This window comes from Lemur catta, chromosome 16 (assembly GCF_020740605.2).
Source record: "Lemur catta isolate mLemCat1 chromosome 16, mLemCat1.pri, whole genome shotgun sequence".
Lineage (NCBI taxonomy): Eukaryota > Metazoa > Chordata > Mammalia > Primates > Lemuridae > Lemur > Lemur catta.
This window is the reverse complement of record NC_059143.1, coordinates 40,577,284-40,598,880: the sequence shown is the minus strand read 5'-3', so window position 1 is coordinate 40,598,880 and position 21,597 is coordinate 40,577,284.

Here is a 21,597-nt window from a genome sequence, read left to right as displayed (position 1 = left end):
TAATCTCCTCATCTGGAAATGCCCGAATCCTCCTTCACCATACTGCCTGGACCACCCGATAACACATGCCACCTCCAGCCTTAGCACATACTTAGCACACACATCTTGTCTCCCTACAGGACTTTGCCTGCCTGATAGCAATCGCATCTTGCTTTTATGTCACTCCTCTCAGTACTTCACAGGGTGGCTTGAATGGGGTGAGTGCTCAGAGAGGTGCCGATAGGAATGTGAATAAATAGGTTAGGGGGATGATCCAACAGAGAGTCTCTGTATTTAAGGCTACAGAGAAGAAATCCACTGGACAGAGAGAAATTAAGGGTCTCAGAGATAGAGGAGGTATGTATGAAGGGAAGGGAAGGGGAAAAGGTGGGTGGCTGTGGTCCTAGGCAGAGAAGCCAGCTAAAGTTCAGGAGTAAAGATAGAGTCAACATGGCCACATTAGAAGGAGAGTCTTTCAATGAAGTGCAAAAAGAGTGCCTAAGGAAGAAGTAGTGTCCAGGAGCTTGGGTATGAAGCCTCATTGGGCACAAATGACACTTGGGGTCAGGGCAGCCTCCAACAGTTATGATCAGACTGCTAGATCCCACTAAGGAGGGTTGTCCAAAGTCTGAGCTCCACCAGGTAGGATTGCTGAGGCTGCTGTCAGGGTGATAATACTGTCCCTACCTTAACTCAGAGATTGATGGGAAGAATCAAATGAGTGACAGTACTTTGCAAATGGTGTAACACTATACAAATGGAAAAAAATACTGTATAAATAAGTAGGAGTGTATTGAACACACACATATGCCTTAGTAATTGTTCATATAGGGACAATACCTTGGTATCTTATACGCTTATATAGCACCTAGTAAAGAGTGCTCTTTTTTTTCTTTCTCTTTTTGTAGAGACAGAGTCTTGCTCCATTGCCCCGGCTAGAGTGCAGTGGCATGGTCATAGGGCACTATAACCTCAAACTCCTGGGCTCAAGTGATCCTCCTGCCTCAGCATCCCAAGCAGCTGGGACTATAGGCATGGGCCACCACACCCGGCTAATTTTTTAATTTTTTTGTAGATATGGGATCTCATTATGTTGCCCCCACTGGTCTCAAACTTCAGGGTTCAAGCAATCCTCCTGCCTCGGCCTCCCAAAGTACTGGGATTACCGGCATGAGCCACTTCACCCAGCTCTAGCGCTAATGTTATCCCATGTTGTAAAGTTATTTTCTTTTCTTTTTTTTTTTTTTTGAGACAGGGTCTTGCTTTGTTGCCCGGGCTAGAGTGAGTGCCATGGCGTCAGCCTAGCTCACAGCAACCTCAAACTCCTGGGCTTAAGCGATCCTACTGCCTCAGCCTCCCGAGTAGCTGGGACTACAGGCATGCGCCACCATGCCCGGCTAAGTTTTTCTATATATATATTTTAGTTGGCCAGATAATTTCTTTCTATTTTTTTTTAGTAGAGACGGGGTCTCGCTCTTGCTCAGGCTGGTCTTGAACTCCTGACCTCGAGTGATCCACCCGCCTCGGCCTCCCAGAGTGCTAGGATTACAGGCGTGAGCCACCGCGCCCGGCCTTGTTATTTTCTTTAGTCATGGTTTTTCTTGCAGCCAACTCATCTAAAAAGAAAAGGCAGTCATTTATTTCATATATCTGAGCAAATTAAAATTCAGCCTTTGAGATACATTGGGTGTCCCAAAAGCAGAGTCAAGAATTTCTGCTATATATAGTAAAGGCACAATACTTTCAGGGTCTGTATTTTATGGATTCTCATTATTGCCATGTTTAGCCTATATTAAAATCTTGCCTTACCTGCTGTTAAATTTACATCACATGGGACCTAGACACCTTTATAGTTTACATATTTACCAGCATATTATTTATCTCTGGCTATACCAACAAAATTGCTCCAACACTTAAGAGCTGAAAGCAATAAACAAAATACTTCATTGTTTCTATGAGTCAGGAATTTGGGAGTGGCCTAGTTGGTGTTTCTGGCTCATGGTCTCATATAAGGATTCTATCAGGATGTTAACAGGGTCCACAGTCATCTGAAGGCTGGATGACTCCAATAGCAATTCCTTTCTGGTTTTTGACAGGTAGTTTTAGTTTTTTGCTTAGTGGATCTCTCCATAGGGCTGCTTGAGTATCCTTATAATGTGGCAGCTGGCTTCCCCTACAGTGATTGACCCAAAAAAGGAAGCAAAGTGGAAACCACAATGTCTTGTATGACCTAGCCATAGAAGTCAAAGACCATATTTCCACAATATCCCACTGGTTCCACAAGAGTCAGCCCCATTCCCTCTGGGAGGGGCCACCTAAGGACATGAATACCAGGAGGCAGGGGTTACTGGAGCCATTTCGAAGTCTGGCTACCACAACTTGGATGATGATTGTCATTTAAACCATTGTGCAACTCATGTCTTCCCTGGCAACATCAGTAGTAGTTTGCATTACATTCATGTTAATAACCAATATTTCAATTGTTCTTATTCTCTCTTGCTTTTTCAGAAACTAAAACTTCATGATAAACACCCCTTAACTATTTCTAGGAGATCCCATGAGGCCTTTCCCAAACAAGATGTGTCTTCTGTTATCAATAGTTTCCCAGTTTTTCCCCCTTGCCCTGTCCCTCTTCCATGACAAAAGCTTGTTATGAAGTGTAAAGCAAATTCCTTCTGTCTCCAGTGCTTCAGCAGAATCCATTCCCAGTCAGCACTCTTAGGTGCTTCCCCTGCCTCTGCCATGAAGCCTGCTTGTTATGATGACAGAAACCTGGGGCTACCAGCTCTAACAGCCAGGCAGTCATTCAGCCAATATTCATTGATTCTCTGACACTGTACTATAATAGATTGTGGAGACACAGCAGGAAACAAGAGATGCATGGTGTGTGCCCCCCAAGTTTATAGGCCAGAATTCTAGATCCCTAGACTCATGTTAGCAATCTAGTGTCCCAGTGGAGAGTGTATGTTGGTCTCCTTATTGAACTGGGCTAGTGGTGGCTCCCAAAGGAGTGTTCCTGGTACCCATTTTAGCTTCTAGATATTCTTCCCCCAATAAGAACTGCAAAAGATTCTATGAAAGGCTGGGCCAGAAAACAAATCCGTAAGGTAGATTCTTGCTCTACTCAGAAGCTTCCTTTCCTCCTACCTCTAAGCCTTTGTCACTAGGCCAATATGGCCTGTGCACCTTGTTATGCCCTCTGGAGGACATCCTTCCCAAGAGGGTCCTCAGATCGTCATGCAGATAGCCTTCTGGAGGCCTACCTCAACTTTCTGCTGGAGATGCCCAGGCAATTGCATTTTACATCAATGACAAGTACATTACTATGCAAACAGAAAGGAAATATCTTGAAATTTAAAAATTGCTTTAGAGATTTCTAGTTAAACACTGGAGATTGAACACCACATTTTTTGTGCTACCTGCAAAACACCACTAAAATGATAGTAAAGGATTAAAAAAATAGAAATAAAATCATTACAAGCATGAACCAAGAAGAGAACTGACAGGAGCCCAAGAGATGTGTTAGAAGCTTAAAAACAGAAGGCTAAGTATCAATAGATTTTGCTGAGAGGAGAAAGTTAAAAACTAGGTGCCTATAGGGAAAACTAACAAAAAGTAAGCCAATTTGCTCCACTGAACCCCAGAAAAACTGGAAATTGGAGTTGCTGAAAACACAAAGTATGTTCTAGATTAGTCGAAGGAATGCTGAGCACCTAGATCCACTCCACCCTTCTCCACCACAAACAGCATGGTGTAGGAAACTGCTCCTCTACCATAGCCTACAATCCTCAATAAAACCAAAAGATTCTAGACCTGGGAACATCTGGTAGACCCAAGAGCGTGACTGCAGAATTTTGAGGAAAACAAAGAGATCAAGTGAAAGCTGATGCTCTCCAACCCTGCCCTTACTTCCTCCTGCATGTCGGAACAATATCCTGTTGCCAGTTCAAATAAAATTATTGATGAGTTCTGTAGAACTAGCATTGTTGGCCACAAAGTTAAAGGAGACATGCTCTCTAGATATATGAAATGATGTAGCGAGCCTTCTGGCTGTCATTTACATTTTTGAGTAACTTTGATTATAACTTAAACTTCCCTCATTACATCAGCTTGACTAGGGAAGCCCTCTAGAATCCTACATCCTCTTGGAGTTAGTGATTTGGAGGCTAAGAGGGGCCGGCAAGCAGCAAAGCGCTGCCACACTCCTCCACTCTGAAATAATTCTGTAACAGGGAGAATGGAGACTGCATTTCTTTGGTGGAGCTTCACCAAAGAAAGCTTTTTAAAAAATATGTTAAACTGTTTCTGAGTAATATGTTAGCTATGAATGCTTTTGGTGTTGTTATAGTTATTTTTTGTTTTGTTGTTACTAGTCAGAAAATTTGCAGACTAAAACACTTCCATTCGGGAATCGCTCTTTAATTTTCCAAACAAGCTTCAATATATTCAATATACTTACTATTTACTAGGCTTTATCTAGTATATCCCATTCTATTTTATTCTCTATTCAACTTTGGAGAATGTGATGTTACAAAGGAGTTTTATGCTGCTGTAATTTGCTACTGTTGTCTGCATTTATTTCTTTAATGACATAAAATTGAAAAGCTGGCAAAGTAACAAGTTAGTACATAATTTTAAAAATTTCTTTGGAAAAACAATCTTTTAGAAATATTCAGAATGATTTGCTATTAAAACGTTATCAGAATGCCTGAGACTTCTTGCTATGCAGAACAATGGCCATGGTGTCCTAGAGAGAAGGCATTTCCTCAATAAAACATCCAGTCTCAATTCCTAATTCCAGAGCACATAAACTTGGAAATGACCTTGGCAAGTCTCCTTCAAACTTAACTGGCTTCTTCTGCTTATATTGCTAAAATTCTATATAGGAGCAACCAATCACTGAATGTGCTTGGAATATTTCAAGAACACTAGTCCAATTGTCACTACAGTAAAAAGCTGAAATAAACTCTTTGCATATCGTGAAATTTTAACCTTAAAGTTTATTTAATAAAACTAATGTTAGAAAACCATGGAACTAGCACCAAATCACCATAGAAATTTTGAAATGTCCTTAAATAGCGTCTAAGTTTCAGATATACTCTTAATTTCACAAATCTCTCAACAAATAGATGAAGCCATTGCACATAAACTCAATAGACATTCAGTTCATGTGTTGAAACAGTTGATAACCAAAACACTAAATCAAGACAACTCACTTCTTTTGCTTAAATGAAAATCTTCAAGGACATAACTTAGTACTGTATTATTTATTCTCAATAGAATAGTTATTAAGATGAAAACCACATAGCATCCTCACACTTAGCCAGCCTCTATCAGCTGAAGTCACTTATGCCTGGTGCCCAAAGATTCAGTTCCATGGAACCAAGCCAATCTTAGCTAGAGAACTAAATTGGGAGCCTGATCCCTGGCTTCTCGGACTTGTCTGCTGAAAACTTCCAAACCCCTTGGAGTGACATACATTCATGATTAGAACCATCAGATTCACTTCCTACTTCATTCCTCCCTCCAGTTTTACTGAACTATTTGCATTGAATTCTTAGAAATGTAGTGTTTTCACACCTTCCACCTTCCTTTTTGGTACATGCTGCTTCCTCCATTGAAAACACCTCTCCCCAACTTTTTTTCCTGGATAACACCCTTGTGAGTATTTCGGGACTCAGGTTAGCTATCATAGTTTCAGGGACTCCTTCCCTCACTCTCACTCTCCATGCCCACCCTGAGTTAGATGCCCCTACTCTGCTCTTCTCTCTAATAAAACATTGAATTAGAATTATCTAGTTAGTGGTTATTCAACTGTTTCCCCTTAAAACAGACTTTGAGGCTGGGTCTTACTAACTATTGTATACTCAGTAAAGAAAACAATACCTAGCATATAATGAGCTCAAAAAAAATGTCTGACTGATGAATCTGAAAGTTCTTGAGCTGCCAAAGACCCAGGATTCAATGGACTCAGGTGAGCGATGGGACTTAAGGCCAACCTTCCTTCTTTCTGACCCCAGTGGATGTAGTTCCTGCAGATCCCCCTCCCACCAGATCTCAGCAGGCAAAGGTGAGGCAGGAAGAAAATGAGGAGGGATCCCAGTGTTCAGGATAGTCCCCAAGGAGAAGAAAAAAAGGAAATGGTATAGACATGTACATTTCTAAAAGGGAGTGCCTGTGTCCACCCATCTTAGGTAGCAGTACCAGGTGGGCGGAGAACATGTGTGAGTGGTTGGTACAATTCTCATACTCTATGCATAGGCATTGCTACAGAGCTGCTTGGTTTGGACTTCAAACTCATCTACAGTTTAATTTTATTTCTGTCACCTCTTCGAGGCACACAGTGGTCTTGTTCATCTTCTTTTTGCAGAACATCATGGGCCTTTGAGCTTTCTGAATGGCAGAATTTTATGGCCAACTTTTTTCCAGCTGATGACTTGCCTTACTATCTTCATTCTCCTCCCAAATATACATGAATATGTGTGCATGTGTGAGATATGTATGAAACAGGGAAGGATGGAAAGATGAATCTGCCCACACATACACACATAGAGATGAGAGAAGAGAGATTACTATAAACAAGGTACTGAACCTGATGCTATTCATCCTCCTACATCAGTATGTTATTAAATTATATTTATTTGTGCTTTCTCCTCCATTGAAAGCCTTTAGGGAAAATGTGAAATATGACAGTGTCAATCAGTAACAGTTTAAAATGAATATTTTCATGTAAATTGCTATTTACATAGCAATAACCTTTTTAGAAAACTTAACTATTTTACGTTGATCTTTCATTAATTTTTATGGTATAAATTCCCCATAAGCAACCAATGCCCATAAAGATAGTGATGCTAGCATTTCCTTGGTCAGTCCTTTTCTACCCTGAAATCACCAGCGTCTGTATAATCAAATGCATCTAATATATGAAAACATCCTCCTGCTCTTTGCATCTTCCCTTGTCAACCTTCTGATTGAGTGTTTTGCTTGATGTGAATCTGCTTAAAGGATATTTGCCTTTATCCTTTTCTTATTCTTATTGCATCTTTCAGCTTAAGTGTAAAATCTTCTGGTTTTGCCATTTTTATCCCACAGGACATCACTATTTCTCTTTAATCTTTTGTACTTATCTGATCTAGCTTTCCACTGTGCGTGGATTTCCCATTTGGGTTTAAGCTGCTTATAGAATTCTGATTTTGGCTAATTAGATTTAATTCTGAAAGCTGAGAAAGGACTAAATATATCACTTTTTACTCCCCTCTCCTTGCAAAAAAAGTTCTGTCCCAGATGTAGGCATCTGGAGCCTAAACAAGTGAGGGTCCTGACATCCAAGACATAATACATGTGATATCATCCTATGGGATACAATACAAGTTGCTGTGCCCCCAACCCCTCTTCCTGCCAAATTTCTCCCACCTGCTGCTGGCTGGCTGGCTGCTGCTTGGAATAACTTTATCTGGGAGGTAAGTTTTTCATTCCACAATTACAAGTATCTTAAAATGCACAGACACATGGAAGAGGGAAAATGATTTAAACTTACTTACATTTTCCTAGATTTAAGAGATTTTTTTTCTTTCTTTCTTTCTCTCTTTTTTTTTTTTTTTGGAGAAAGTTTTAATAGGAGGCAGATTCTAGGTACCACTTTAGAAGATGAAATTCTTCTGCTTCACATTTTGTCCAGACATATATTATCCAGGGAGATCCACACTTATCCAGGGATATGGCCCACAAGAGAGTGGCCAGGGTAAGGGGACCCAGATTGCTTTAGGATGTGCTTTGGGGAGCACAAGTCAACCTACAGTCCCCTCAATCCTCCCATCCACTTCCTCTCTTCTAGGAAGGAACTTGAACTCAAACTAAACTCCATACTCCAATGTTAGGAGCAACATTGACTAGAACAGGTAGATTATTTTCTACTTGTAGCATGGCCATAATTTTTGCTCTAAACATTTGAACTCATATGGCTCATGAACAAGATGTAGCACAATTATTGACGTTATTTTGAGTGTGCAATTAACTTGTTCTATCTATATGTGCCTGTAGACATAACTCCTTAGCAAAAGTGAGACTACACTTTAAATGCTTCAGTAAAGATAGAGTTTGATAGAATCCATCAAAACAAAACTAAGCAAGAAATGACAACCAAAAAAAAAAAACCAAAGCCACTAAATTCATCATCTTCTTCATGGTAGAGAAGACTATAACAAAGCCAGAAGTATTTTAAGTATCAGTATTTACTATTAAAATATTAATTTTAATATTAAATATTAAAATCATTTCATTTCTGAAATGTTTCAAAGCACGCACACATAATTATTTCCAAGCTAACCAACTGATAAGTCTTTCAAAGCACTACAGTAAAATCATCATTCCAATCATCACCAAAAAGACCCAAGGAAATACATTTAAAAGAAAAAAGCACAGGACCAAAGAGTCTTAAACTTGAGCTTATAGATTTCCCAGACTTTGCAGAAACACCATTCCTGTTTCTGCTCCCGGCCAACTATGATTCTCCCTATGTCTTGATTGTGTCTATTCCTTTCACATCTTTGAACTTGCACTATCGTCAATTATTATTCCTGTATATATATTCAATCCTTCCTTCCTTACAGGCTCATTTAATTTTATCTGCAAACATGCTCTACTATATCAATGTTTGAGATTCAAAGAACAAAATGCTGCTCTTACAAAGTGTTTTACAGTAATGTTACATTGGAGCAACATCTATCCACTTTTTAAAAAAATCGATGATACATACAGTACAAAATTCAAAGCAACGGGCATTCCTTTAGAGTATATTTTTATTCTAATTATTTTTACTTTATGCTTTGTAAATATTTTGCCACTATATTGCTAAAATTCATCCATATTGTTGCATGTCTCCATAGTGCACTTACATCAACTAAAATATAATATTTCACTCTGTAAATATAATATAGTATATTCATTCACTCTCCTATTAATGGATATTTGGACTGTTTTCAGATTTTTGCTGTTTGAAGAATTAATTTAGAAGCTCTTGGCATTTTTTTTTTTTTTTTACAATCCAGAGGCTATTTATTTATTTAATTTTTACAACTATTATGCCATGAATTCATAGGGAATAGATTCCAGCAGCTCAGGGTTCTTTCCATGGGTTCTCACAAAGTGCACTTCTCTGGGTAGGACAGGCTGGCCCTTCTGTTGAACCCAGATGTCTTTCTCTTTGGCTTCCTCTTTTTTCTGATCATTTTCCTTCACACATTGCAGGATGCTATCTCGGCTCTTAGAGTGCTTAATATGCTCAATACGTACATTAATTCTCTTGGCAAGAATCTTTCCTTTATCTTGTTTGTTTACAACAATGCCAACAGCATGCCAGGGAACACTGGAGACCCTTCCAGCTTTGCCATGGTAACATTTGTGCGGCATTCCTTTTTGAACAGTGCCCATTCCCTTGATGCCTACAATATCACCTTTCTTGTAGATTAGCATGTATGTGGCCAAAGGGACAGCCCCATGTTTTCTAAAAGGCTTAGAGAACATACTGCTGGTGCCTCTCCTCTTTCCCTTCATGTTTGTCATTTTGACAAATTACTGGAAGATGAGGGTTACAATTGAAACCAAGGAACCATTTTTTAAAACTTCTAAAGGTAATACAATGTGCAGCCATGGTTGACAACTACCACTCTAGCTCCTTCAGGTTGATCTTGGAGGTAGGAACCAGCAGTTGGGCTAGTTTAGCCTCTTGGTGGAAACTGAACCCAAAAATGACCTCTCCAAAGACAAATACAATAGTTGTTTCTAGCTCTTCAACCTCCCTGGCACCTCCACAGCCCTTGGCCTGCCCTCTTGACATTCTTGCCTTGTATAATCTTTTGCACTGCTTCTGTCTTTCTTTCTCCTCTCCCACCAAAATCCTAAAGTTGGTTACTTCTCAATATTCATAATCCATGGCTCCTCTTTCCCTCTAAGAACTCTGCCAGCAACTACATTTATAAAATCACATCTTCAGCCCTAATCACTCCCATGTGTTCTTTCTCTAATGCACCTCTCTGTGGATGTCGTGCTGGCATCTCAAATTCAATACATCTAAAATGGAATTCAATAACTTCTGAACAAAACAGCTCCCCATTATAACTTCCTTCAATCATTCCAGCTACCATTTTCAGACTTATCTTTGGTTTTTCCTTCTGCAGTCCATTTCCAATGTCCAGTCTGACTTTTCTGTGCAACATAGCTTTTACAGTCTCATTACCATCTTTCAAGTTCAGATCCTAACAATTTCCTGTCTAGACTATTGAATCAGTCTCTTGTTCAGTCTCCCTTCCTTTGTTTTACCTTTGTTTTACCCTTCCTTTGATTACCACAAGGTAATCAATACACCACTGTCAATTTAATATAGGGTACAGCCCCAAACATGTAACTCACAACTCATTGCTCAAAATCCATCACCAAAGTACAAAGCCCCTGGCATCTAATGCCCTTAAGTATGGTCCCTAAACTATCTTTCTGGCTGTTTGCAAGTATTTCTCCACACTAGATGGGACTTTTATTTTTCTTTCTTAAGTGGTAAGAACACAAACTTGCAATCAGACAGATTTGGTTTCAAATTCCAATCTATTACTACTAACTTGAATAAGTTCGTAAAACACTATGAGCCTCAGTTTCTACAACTAAAAAAACAAAAAGTAATATATAAAATATTATGTATCAATGAAAGAAAAAAAGTTTTAAAAAGAGACAGTAATAGCTAACTAATAGGACTGTTTTGCATACATTATAGTATTATGATATTTTTTGTTAGACCCTAAACTTGCCTGCTGCACCTGGTTCATAAGTTAGGAGATAGGGAGAATTCTGGCTTTGATTTTGTGGTCTTATTGTTTAAGCCTTTTAGCCTTTGTATGTAGTTGTTTCTCCTGGCTATGTTCTATGCCAAGGGTTGACAAACTATAGCCCATGGGCCTGCTTTGGGCTTATCCCAGCCAAACCCATTTATTCAAGTAGTGCCTATGGCTGCTTTCATGCTACAATGGTGGAACCGAATAGTTGTGCCAGATACCATATGTCCTGCAAAGCCTAAAATATTTGCTATCTGGCCCTTTACAGAAAAAGTTTGGGAACCCCTGTTCTAGCCTCTTTTTCTTTACGAACTATATTATCTCCTCAGGCATGTTGATTTTAAAACATGTCCACAAATTCTTCAACATAATTCATTTCAAAAGGTGGAGCCCCCATCCCCTTGAATATAGGCCTGGAGTTAGTGACTTGCTTGTAACAAATAGGTTGTGCAGGGGTGACCATGTCTGACTTCTTAGACTAGGTTTAAAGGGCATCGTGGCTTCTACCTTGCTCTTTTAGATCCCCAATTCTTAGAGAAGCCAACCACAATATCATGAAGACACTCAAGCAGCCCCAGGGCAGTTGCAAGTGGAGAGTTTCTGAGGCCCCTTGCCAAGAGCCAGCACCACCTTGCCAAGCATGTGTGAGCCACCTTAGAAGCTGATCCTCTGGGCTCCGTCAAGCCTTTAGATGAACTTGTTGACTTGCAGGCCCAGCCAACATCTTGACTACAAACTTCACAAGAGACCCCAAGACAGAACCACCTGGCTAAGCCACGCTGCATACTTGACCTACAGACACTGTGAGGATAATAAATGCTTAGTGTTGTTTTAAGCCACTAAGATTTGGGTTAATTTCTTATTTATCAATTGATCACTAATACACATGAAAACTTTCAGTTACCATCCACAGGCCAAAGAATCAATTGTACAACCATAGCCTGGACCTCTCCTACAACATCAGCCTTCATATATAGCTGCCTAGTCCACGTCTCTTAGATATCTTCTCGAACACCTGGCTCAAAGGCAACTAAAACCCAACATGTGTGAGAATTTGGTCTTTTTCCACTCAAATATGATCTTCCTCCAATATTCCATAACTCAGTGAATGGCACAATGAGCTTAATCCATAAACTACAAATCTGGCCTTCTGTGACACTTCTTTCTCCTTTACACCCTATATCCAATCCATCACCAAGTTCAGTGAAATTAACCAATGTATAGCTTCCAAATCAGGACAGTGCTCTCCGGCAGTACTATGGAGACACTATTTCATTGTCACTGGCGTCTGTGGCTAATGAAAAATCTGCTGTGGGAGCATCATTCTTTGAAGCTAATCTATCTTTCCTTCTGATAGTTTTTTATGTTTTCTGTACAACCTTGAGCCTGAAACTGGATTTGGTTTTATTTATTCTACCTAACACTTAGTGTGATCTTCATAATGTGAAGACATATGTAGCTCTTCAACTCTCAGAACTCTCAACAATTGTCTCCTTGAATATTGCCTTTTGACTCTTGTCTCTATTCCTTCCGTATCAGGGTCCAATCAAGAAATGGAACCCACACCAGTTACTTTAACAGATAAAAATTAACCTAAAGAGTTGTGAATCAGGCAAAGGACAAAAAGAGGACACTGAGGTCTGGAAGTAATTACTGCAGAAGGCCACTACCCCTAGTAGGATTAGGGGTTAGGGGAACAAAAGGGTGAGGTTAGATTTATTAAAATTTAGAAACTTGGAGGAGGTTCCCACAGAACTAACAATAAAAATAACATGAAATAGCAGGGTGTGCTGGCCAATTGGTATTATCATTTCTGAGGGACACAATGAGGCTAGTTATGCAAGTTTTAAAACAACTGCAAATTGAATTAACTGCTGCTAGTTAATGCCACCATTAAGTATTAATATGTATTAAAGGATACATATTAAACATTATCCATAAGGCACTCATGCACTCTCAGAACCCAACAAACTAAGTCTTCAACTTTCAACAAAGGCTTTGTTTTTGGCATGTGTTAATTTCCCGTTTGCTTTCCACTTTATCTATATATTTTAAGCATATTTATGTGTCTGGATCAGATACAGTGTGTCTCTCACCAGCTTAGTCATTTATCAAGTCTCTGTCCACCTCTCTTCATCTCATCCCTCTGTCTTCATCTTAATCCAATGAATTATCATTTCTTCCCTAGACCCCTAGTACCACCTCTAACTTGTCCACCTGCATCCATTCCAGCATGTGTTATCATCTTTTCTCCACCCTTCAGCTAATGTTTTCTAAACACCAATTTAAGAGCATCATCTCTTATTTAATCCATCCCATGGCTCTTAAAATAAAGATGGAAATCTTCCACATGTTCCACAAAACCTGTGTGTCCTCACTCAGTACCGTCTTCCACCGTGCTCCTTCTTTCTGTGTTCTCTGGCCACTCTGCTCTTCTCTCCTATTTTCAAATAGGACAAGACCTTTGCATGTGTTGATGCCCCTGCTTAATCACTCCTCTTCTCAACTCTTTGCCCATTTAATCTTCGCTCATTCTACAGATCACAAGTTAAATGTCATTTCCTCCAAGAAGCGTTCAGACTAGTTCAGCTCTCTATATGGTCTCCCAGCCTTGAATATGTTTCTCTCTTTTCTCTCTCTCTCTCTTTTTTTTTTTTTTTTTTTTTTGAGACAGAGTCTCACTCTGTCACCTTGGGTAGAGTGCAGTGGCATCATCATAGCTCACTGCAATCTCAAACCCCTAGGCTCAAGTGATCCTCTTGTCTCAGCCTCCCGAGTAGCTGGGACTACAGGCACGCACCACCATGCCTGGCTAATTTTTCTAATTTTAGTAAAGACGGGGTCTTGCTCTTGCTCAGGATGGTCTCAAACTCCTGAGTTCAAGCGATTCTCCTGCCTCCACCTCCCAGAGTGCTAGGATTATATGCATGAGCCACCATGCCCGGCCTTGGATATCTTTCTTTTATATAATTTATTATGGATTATTTGATAAAGTCTTCTCTTCAGGGCTATAAACTCCAAAAGGGAAGAGACATAAGCATCCTATGATATTAGCAAGAGCTTCTGGCACACAACAGGCATTCAATAGCTATTTATACAATGAATAAATCAAACATATTGAATGTTGATCAAATTTCAACATGCTTTGCACAAATCACCCTATAATGCTTACCCCTTTCACTGGACTTCTGACATATGTAATTCATCTGGCATATTTCCTTTCTTTTCTTCCATGAGCTTGTTATTCTCAGTTTGCATATTATTGACTAAGGTCAGGGGCCTCAATATTATTTTTCAATTCCCAGTGTCTAGCACAGTGCCATTGAAATAATAAGCAATTAACAAATTCTTATTACTCTTGATAATGATTATGAACTTAGTGACGTTATAGTTAATGCAGAAAAATTTTGTGAATTCAATAATTCCCCCAGCAGTACACAGCTTTTAAAGCCTGCTTTTCTTGAGTAATTAAATGTTATAATTATTTAACACATATTAGGCAATATGAAGTTTCATGGCTGTTAATCCATTATTTCCAGCCCTTTATATTTTAAATTAATGACATATTATAGTAATTTTTTAAAAAACCTTAGCTTTACTTTGGCTGAAAACACAAATGTCTTCAGATGGTGGTCAAAACGGTTTAAATTACACAGATGTGGTGAACATGCAGTGAAATCTTAGAAAGGCCCCAAAGAATTCCCTAAGAGTGATACATGAGCCAAGAACATGACATTCATCTTGGAAGATCTTTCTCCCCCTGAACAAGTTTGATAAAATGCCTTTTCTTCCACTTTGACCTTAAGCACTTAGACATCATTTGTTTTACAAAAGCCCGGTGGTCCAAGATTATGGCAACCAGAATAGTGACTTCTGTCTCATATTTCAACTATATGGGGTTTATGACTTTAGTTTAGGGAGTGCTTTTACTTAAACGTTTTTAGATAGATTTCACTCCCATGCCTTTTTTGGCCTCCTCTGTACTTCTGTGTATGAAGAACAGCCTTGAGCTTTCAAAGCTGACTTCAAACACAATACTATAGCTCCACAGCCTTGCCCAGCTGTTAGAATCACCCAGTTTTACAGGAGCTGCACACCTATGTTCCCTTACCAGATTGCTTCGGCAATCTTCTTATCTTTGCCATTTTTATGAAATGAGCTTATTTTATTTTAGCACCCAAGCACAGTAGTATCTCTTATTTTATTTTCAGGAAGAGGCTCTCAGATATCCTACATTTAGGATTCTTTGCCACCAGGCTGTCAGGCTTGTTGCAGCGTGATTTACACTGCAGACCTCCCTAAATTTAGTTAACTTTCATCCGTCATCACCATCCACATATTTTAATTTGGCATATCTAGGAGGCATAATAGCCAATGCTTTGCCAGAGAGTTATAAATATTAGTATGAATTTTATGTTTCCACTTGACAGAGTATCTCCACTGATAGTGATCTCAGGCCTTCTTGTCAGCATACCAAATGTATCAACAGGCCTTGTCATGAATTTTCCAGTCATTTATGGAATCATGAAAGTTTTTTCAAATGGCAATGAAAAAATATCATGCAAAGAAAATATTATTTTTCTATAAGATCATTCTATAAAATAAGGTCATGAATTTTATGCTGCGTACAATGTTTATTATTAATACATAGGAACCTCTAAAATTTCTACAAATACTTACTACTTATTTATAAATGTATGAAGAAATATTTGGCATGCTATTTTGTCCTCAATTCTTTTGAATTCTGTTGAGCTTTGTCTATTTTTCTAAACAATTATCCCTTGCTTCCTCCTAGTCTGGCATTCTAATACATATGCACTATCTTCCCATCGAACTAGTAATGTCATCCATTTGTCAGCCTCAAATACGTATTTATTGCTATTATAGACCAAATCGATTTTTTTTTTGCAAATATACAAAAGAATGGTTCTTTTGCAGAAATTTATCTAAATACTTTATATCTTGTTTCAAGAGCATGAAATTGTGGTTAATTCTGGTCCAGACAAATATTTTCTACGTCAACTTAGGGGCTGGTCATACTTACTTTATATAAAATAAAGTCTCCAAAACATGTTTTCCCATGACCATTACCACTTTATACTTAGCTAATGAACATATCCAGTATTTTAATTTTTCCAAGACTTTTCAGTGTATAATGAAAGAGGAGAGTCCTTTTAGATACAACATTGAAAAATAAGTTAACTCTGTATTAGTGGGGAAAAGGTTATTAAAAATAATTAGTACTACTTCAATAAAAACTTTTTTAGAAGTTTTAAAAAAATAATTAGATTCCATCAATTTCAGCAAATGTGAATGCAGAAATAAGAAAAGCAGGGATTTCATTGGAAAATGTATTGTGATGTTAGGGGCCAAATCAGTTGCCAGGAAAACAGTGCCTCTCTGAAATTCACATATACACATGTGTGAGAGTTTGGCCTTCCTTTTTTTGGGGGGGGGACAGAGTCTTGCTCTGTTGCCCCAGGCTAGAGTGCCACAGCATCATCATAGCTCAATGCAACCCCAAACTCATGGGCTCAGGTGATCCTCTTGCCTCAGCCTCCCAAGTAGCTGGGACTACAGGTGCATGCCATGATGCCTGGATAACTTTTCCATTTTTAGTAGAGACAGGGTCTAGCTCTTCCTCAGGCTGGTCTTGCTCTTGCTCTTGAGTTCAAGCAATTCTCCTACCTCAGCCTCCCAGAGTGCTACGATTACAGGTGTGAGCCAGTGTGCTCGGCCTGTCCTCCCTTCTTGAAGCCATCAGCTCCTAGACAAGTTTGGCCAGTGCTCCTTTTGAACCCATGGGCCAAGAAAGGAAGAGCCAATGTAACTATCGTCACTAAGTCCTGAAGCCAGGTACTTATCAGCCTTGAAGTAATTCTTATCAGAAACCAGTGGCTTGAACATCCTCTATGAAGCTTTCCTGACTCTCCTGGGTACCAATGGCCACTCTTCTTGCATCGCCATTGTTCATAGAAACCATTATCGGGCCATCTATGATATTTTACTTCACGTGTTTGTGTAACTGTCTATTTCCTCTACTGCACCATAAAGCCCATGATCCCAGGAATTCTACGGCTTTTCTCCCTTGTACTACACATACTATCTAGCATGTAGTCAATGCTCAATACATTTTTGTTAACACAAACATTCTTCTGGACATGTTTATAGAAAGAAAACACAGCCTGTAGCACCAGTGCACTCTACAAACCACTGTGAAACAGAGGCCACAGAATTTTACATGCCTGAGTCACTCATTTCGAGAAAAAGTCTCTAACTCTACATGAGTGGGGCTACAAAAAAGGCTTGTGAACAGCAAGAGTTACCATGCATAGGACGCTCTTTTCCTGAGCCTTCACACTGTAATCACATCAATCAGATTATCTTTGGCATCCAAGAAAGGGTCACTATTTGTTTTTTGTTCAACTTTTTGTCAATATTCAGACATTGTCATCAGAATTTTCCAGTATTTAATGATTGTAATTTCCCATGAAATTTGGAGACACAATCCATGCTTCTCCCAGTTTATAGACTCTGTGCTGTCAAATGTGATACAGTCAGAAGGTGCATTCCTTTATCATTTTTCTCTTACAAAATGAAAATTGGAAAAATACATTATTCGCCTTTAAGTGGAAAGACATTCCATTTTCCAGATGCCAGTACTTCAGGAAATATTAGAGATTTCTTGCTGAAATTTTTAGAAGTGATCACATTATCTTACATTTTACACTCCTGGTCAAGTTGTCGTCACTACTAAAGCATTCCCATAACTACCTACATATGCCCATTTCCTTGAGAGAGAAGAGGCAGCGTGATGCTCTCTTGAAGTTTCATACACATTTGAATTTTTATATGGCAAGTCTCAGATTATCAAAAATTGAACCTTGGAAGTTTTCTCCTGGCACAAAAAACCTCTTTAAAATTCTACCTTTAATGTAATCAACTTACTTTCTTTTTTTTTTTAAACAACTGTAAGTACTTCACCAATCTTTAGGAATATTATCAACAGTATATAGCATTCACAGACAAGAAATTAAAGTGAGATTGTTTCTAAATAAATTTAGCTAGGGAATAAGGAAAATATGATCTAAGAGAGGAAACCTCCAGATAAATTGAAGATAGTGAATGATATGGGAATTGGAAAACCTATTACTACATATTCTTCCTTTAAGTAGAGGCCTTGATAAAAATACATTCTGATTTATATTTCTAATGAAAACATGAAACAGAAATCTACTTTTCCATCCCAACTGGGTTTCCTCCAAACATGCTGCTTTCTCCCTGATGAGTTGGAATAGTGTGCACCATAAAACAGCACCACACGTCCTGAAATGCTGACATTTCATTTTTAATTGAAATCAAACAGAAATAGTTCCACCGGGGAACAAGAAAGTAAAGCAGGCTTTTGATAGAAATTAATAGGAGAGAGACGGAAATACTATTCTCTGTCGTAAAGTAGTCCACTATGGAAGGCTGCCAGTGCTCTTGCCTGAATCTGAGATTATCTCCAGGATTATGTTCAGTGGAAAGAACATATCTTATGAGGGTGGAATGACAAATCATATTTGGATGGACATATCAAATGAAATGAAAGAAATGAAAAAACACTTCTTTGGTTCTATTTTTAAAAACCATATGAATATAGAGTTTAAGGAAAAACTGTTGAATTCTACCGCAAAAACAAGTGATAACAAAAGCAAAAGAGTTCATATCATCGACAAAAATATCTAGAAAAATAAATCAGAAAATACATGCTTTGGAAGGTAAGGTCAACTGACATTGCTGGAACTAAACTCATTGCATAAGTGAGGCACATTTCTTTTAAAAACAGTTCTACTGCAATACCTATAGGGGTAGTACTTCTTAAAATTGGAGTTTGAGTAGTAGCAATAACATTAATAAAGATTAACATTTGTATAACTGTATATGGATTATAAAATATTTTTGTAAGAATTTTAACATGTAATACTCTCAACAGTATTATGAAAATGCCTTCAGCTTTCAGAAAACAATATTTTATTTTTAAAAAACAGGACTTTGAATATAAGAAGACATAATTTTAATGAAAACATTTATCTTTATGGTCAAAATTTCTAGCAACAATCTGTGGTACTTTGTAAAAAATATATATATATATATATTGAATTTCCTATATGAGTCATTTCAAGACAACATTGAGTGAGGACTGGTACCAGGATGAACAAGGGTAGGATGTTTGAAATTGAAGAGTTCCTTTTTCAGAGAGGTACTCAAAATGATAAATGCCAGCGTGTCATGATACCTGCTATAACCCACATAGGAACAAAGTACTTTTTAGATGGCTATCTCGAGAAGTTGGGTAGTAAATGAAAAGAAGGTTGTAAGAACATAGCTAGAGGGGAGAACTGCCTGGAGGAAAAGTTGGTTTGTTTGCTTGTTTTCAGAATGTGGAAATTTGCACAGGTTGACAAGTTGAGTGAAAGAAGCGAAGGAAAGTTTGAGCTTTCAGAAGAGAGGGATAAATGACAGATAAATATAGTATTCTTTTTTTGCACTTGGGTTTTTCCGCAGTTGACTGATTTCTTGGGCAAGTTCAGACATAAGGTTTTATGTTCATTAGAACTGATCAAAATAATATGCAGTTATGTTTTTTTTTTTCCCACACAAATAGCTTTTATTGCAGAAAAGAAGGGAACTATACAAAGCGAGAGTACATTCCAGAGAGGAATGGGTGAGTCTCTATGAGCGGAGAAAGATGTTAAGGATGCCCAGGTGGTTCCCTTTTATTGGCCTGGTCAGGGGCGCGAATACGGGAGGTGTGGGATGTTACCAGGTGATTGATATACATGATTGTCAGGTGCTTTGCATTTTCGTGCAGGCCCTTCTTCCCCTAATTGGTCCCTGGCTTCTCCACCCCTAGAAACCACTCTCCTGGCCTGTATCTGCCACCTGCAGATTTGGTCCCTGCCTAACAAGCTCAATAACTGGGGAATCATGTAAAAAAGAAATGGACTCAGCAAACATATCTATAGCATTGCTCTCACGGAATACAACAAACGCTTTAAGGACTGAAGGCCAGATGTTCTCACTCTTCCAGAACACTTGAACCTGTACTGACTTCTTGAGGGCCACCAGGCATTTAGGGAAATGCCCAGTGAGAGAAAGGCAGCCCTGTATTCCTTACAGTCAGTTATTTCCCTGAAAAGAGTAAATAATCTACCTTGTGGTAAAGACCATTGATTCTTCACGAAGGTTCCTTCACATACAATAACCTGTATAAATTCTGCCTACAGAATTTTAAGGAAAACCAAAGAATGCCAATTAACTAAAAAAAAAAAAATTTATAAAATTAAGGACAAAACCAATCAATAGTCATGAACAAAAAACCAAAACAAAATCCCTTTATTCCTCACTCTGTGATACCAAAACTTCACAAAATTAATATCTAAGTTACCTGATGAAAGCAATTTAATGAATCCTTTGAATAATTTGAATGAAAATAAGAAATTGATTATCTCAGTCTCCAATTTGCCACAATTATATAGAAACTCTCTTTTGAACTGGAATTGTTTCTCCCTAAAGAATCTTCCTCTTATAACAAAGGATATTGCAATATGCTCTGAATAGATGTTTAAAATCTCTCTCATAAGTTCTAGAAATCTCTCTCATTGAAATAGTCCCAGCTTGACAGCCCTGCAATAACCATTAAATATTAAAATAACATTAAAGAGCAACTGCTCAGCTCATGGATTTAGCTGCAAAAACTCCAATTCACACTAATGGGACTCACATAGCTAAATCCCCATGTGCTATACTCCAAATTTATGCCCAAGGATCCAAGGATCAGACACAGTCAAGAAAATGACGGATTCAGTTTCAAAAAAATAATCGATCCACTACCAAACTATTATTATTCATGATATTTCAATCACATAGTTATGCCAAAAATCATATTGTCTAAAATTTAACAGCATCCAATTTTGCATTCATGTAATATACATTTGTGATGTAATAAGATTCATACATCTATTACAAGATAGTCCGGATGTTGTAAAGACAAGTTTATAAAGTTATAAAAAATTTTGTCTCATTTAAGAAGATATCCTAAAGCCAAAATCTAATTCTAAATATTTTTTATGCACACTATTTATGCAGATACTATCACCATAAGGCTTAAGTTTTAGGACTATTTTGTTTTTGTTGTTGTTGATATACATTAAATGTAAAAGGAAGAAAGAATATGTAAGTAACTAGTAGTGTTACTATTAAAGTTATCTAAGATTTTCTCAAAAAGAATTTCTACTAAGAAATTATAGAAATTTTGACTTAGTGACCACACATTATAATAATCATCTATGTCAACTATCCTCAAAGAAGTTACAAACTATGAAAAAGACAGTGTGTTTAATGGAAAGTATTTTAGGCTAAATTTACTTACCCAAATTCCAAACTAAGACAAGGCACTTAAAATTTCAAATTCACAACTTTATCAGCTATAAAATGAGGAAGACAGACTTGGGACTCTCTTATGTCTACTGCTCTATGATTTCCTATTGTGACAGTTCGTTTGGTTCACCCTGTGTCTGGGTATATTTTCCATTTTTCCCCACTTTCACCCTCCACCCCAACACACACACACACACACACACACACACACACACACACACACACAAGCATGAGAGAGAGCATAAACTAGTTTGGTTGACATTACTGCTCAGCAATGTCAACCAAACTCTAATCAAATAAGCCTGCAAGAGTGAGGCATGAGGAGAAAGGCTGGTAGAAGTCCCTCTGCATGGAAACATTAGGCCAGGAAAAT